The sequence below is a fragment of the Gadus chalcogrammus genome, chromosome 21 (genome assembly GCF_026213295.1).
Source record: "Gadus chalcogrammus isolate NIFS_2021 chromosome 21, NIFS_Gcha_1.0, whole genome shotgun sequence".
NCBI classification, from domain to species: Eukaryota; Metazoa; Chordata; class Actinopteri; order Gadiformes; family Gadidae; genus Gadus; species Gadus chalcogrammus.
The window spans coordinates 13,547,661-13,550,160 of NC_079432.1; the positions used below are offsets into that span (position 1 = coordinate 13,547,661).

Here is a 2,500-nt window from a genome sequence, read left to right on the forward strand (position 1 = left end):
TAAGAGTGCCATAAGAGGCATGGTTGAGTGGCTGGTGTGATGGCTATAACCTTTATGAGCATATATCTGCAAGCCTCTTAATCACACACATTTCCCAGCGATCGGAACCTCACATTCAAGTCGCAAAACGCAAACAAGCAATAGAGCATAGGATTCAATGAGTGTATCATATATACCTTATTCTTATTTACGTATTAACAACCATAAGGTATATTTGACTAAGATCCACCTAGTGGGTTAGAATTGATCAACTAAACATACAAACCTAAGAAGCAAGTAAGGCTGAACTCACAATTGAATTTTTGTGAACAGAATATTGTACATGTAAGATGAAAGCTTTGGAATACCATGGATGCCTGGAGCCTGTCCTTGCTTCTTGTTAGCCCTGAGCAGCCCTCAGTCGCACAGACCACAGGACAACATACCCAACATCTCTCAAAACAATACAATAATACTTGAGCATGGACCTGTGGAACAAATGATTCAGTTTTCATTATTGATTATTGATGATCATTATATTTGTATTGAACCCTTATTAAAACAGACAAGACTCACTAAGATTAAAGTCACTCCTTCAAGAGCGACGCGGCTAACAAAGTAGCATGCAACAGGGTTAGAGTAAACATAGGGTGAGTCGAGGATAACAGAGAGCCAATACACAGCACGGACCAGGAACCCATTCATGTGAAGCGTTAAAGTTTTGAAACATGGGTACTGCCTGGAGCTGTCCAGTTCCAAGTCCTAAAAAAGAATCGAAAACAAATTATCCATGAGAAATAAAATCCTTCCGCTTCAAGTGTTCCTGCAAACCGTTCCATATGGAAGGTGCAGCAGATTTCCAGTCTCTTCCCACTCTGTCCGGACACAGGGAACAGAGGGGGAGAGGGGAGCCCTGACATCGTAGGCGTTAACAGCCTTTCATTATTTCAAGGTAATAAAGTAAGTAAAAAACTCTGTTGTTACCAATGTGGAACAATGTCCTGATTCAAGCGCAACCCAAATACATTTGAAAGAAACCCAGTACATATATCAATTATAGACGAATAATGATGCAACCGCAATCACTTTCCAACATCTTATGTAAATCAAGGAAGTGCTTATTGCACAGGGACCCATTCGCCAGTGATCAACAAAGAATCAAATAAGACGCATGGCTAGGCCAGCTGGGACTGCTCTCGGTCTCATACAATACAAGAGATATAATACGAGATAAAACGTGGATACAATGGGGTCAGACATTTCAATCATCTCCCCAAATGTACAACATAGATGGCTGGATAGCATTTACAAATCAGGGGTAAATGGTGAAAATCAGCAGAAAATAGCCGGTTTTCCTAATTTCTCATTTTCCTTTTCCTTCCATCTCCATTTCCATCCATCCTTCCATCCAGCTTAAGCCAGACAGCGGTCAAACATTTTTAAAGACATGTCCAGTTCAGAGGTGGTGATTTATTCACCAAAGATCGATTCACACAAGGTAGACCCTGAAACGATTCCATGCAAGCAGCAAAGCACAAATCACATCCTGCTCAAAACATTTGGTGACTTCACCTTAATCCACTTTTCATATAGTTTCTGACAATAAAACCTCCCGGAGTTTCTTTGTAGGTCTGTCTATTTGCTGTTAATTGGGTTAACAAAATAAAACAAATATAAATTAAACGTTGTTATCGGTGTCTTCAATACACAATACAACAAACAGGCCATGTGGTGCACATGAGCCAACGTCATCCATTTGGTCACATCTCCCTCCCTCCCTGCCTTCCGTCCTTCCTCCCAGCCTCCTTCCCTTCCTTCCTCCCTACCTACCTCCCTCCCTACCTCCCTCCCTCCATCCCTCCCTCTCCTCCTTGCTCCATTCCTTCCATTATCTTTCCGACTCTATAAACCAACATCTAAATTAGTGGTGTACAATTAGTCGATTAATCGATCAGTCAATCAACAGCAAATTAATCTATCTAATTTAATAATCGATTAATCCTTTAAGTCATTTATCAAGTACAAAAAATAAACATTTGCCGCTTAATGTTGCAGCTCAATTCAAATAATTGGTTCATGGATCATTATAAGCAGAGTTATCTATTTTTTCTTGGCTGCTTGTCCGATAAAGCAAGCACATCTAAGACATCACTTCGGACTCGGCTAACTCTGGATGCTATTATTTATGGCATTCAGAGTTTGGTCTAAATGGTGAATTTTCTCATCAGAAAAAGTATAATTTGATCAATTCACTTTGAAAGGAATTGTTTAGTCGCAGCCTTAATCTAAAGATGTCCCTTCTCCCCTGTTGTACATTTCCATATATCTTCCTCCACCTGTTTACGGCGCTCTCAGATCAGCTGGCTGGCAGGCTGAGTGATGGATGGACACGCAGGCTGGCTGACTTACCGGGGGTTAAATGAGTCATTATTGGCTGGCAATTATGTTCTATCACTTTGTCGGGAGACGTGATTAATTTTGCAGTCCAACCGTTAAGATGCATCTTGCAGACAGATGATTA

The 2,500-nt window shown here is 40.8% G+C and overlaps 1 protein-coding gene across 1 annotated transcript in view; it reads right to left on the reverse strand.

The window, feature by feature from the left end:
• Positions 1-2,500, reverse strand: part of LOC130374964 (laminin subunit alpha-1-like) — a 50,424-nt gene that overhangs the window by 18,711 nt on the left and 29,213 nt on the right. The gene's annotated exons all lie outside the window — the stretch shown is intronic.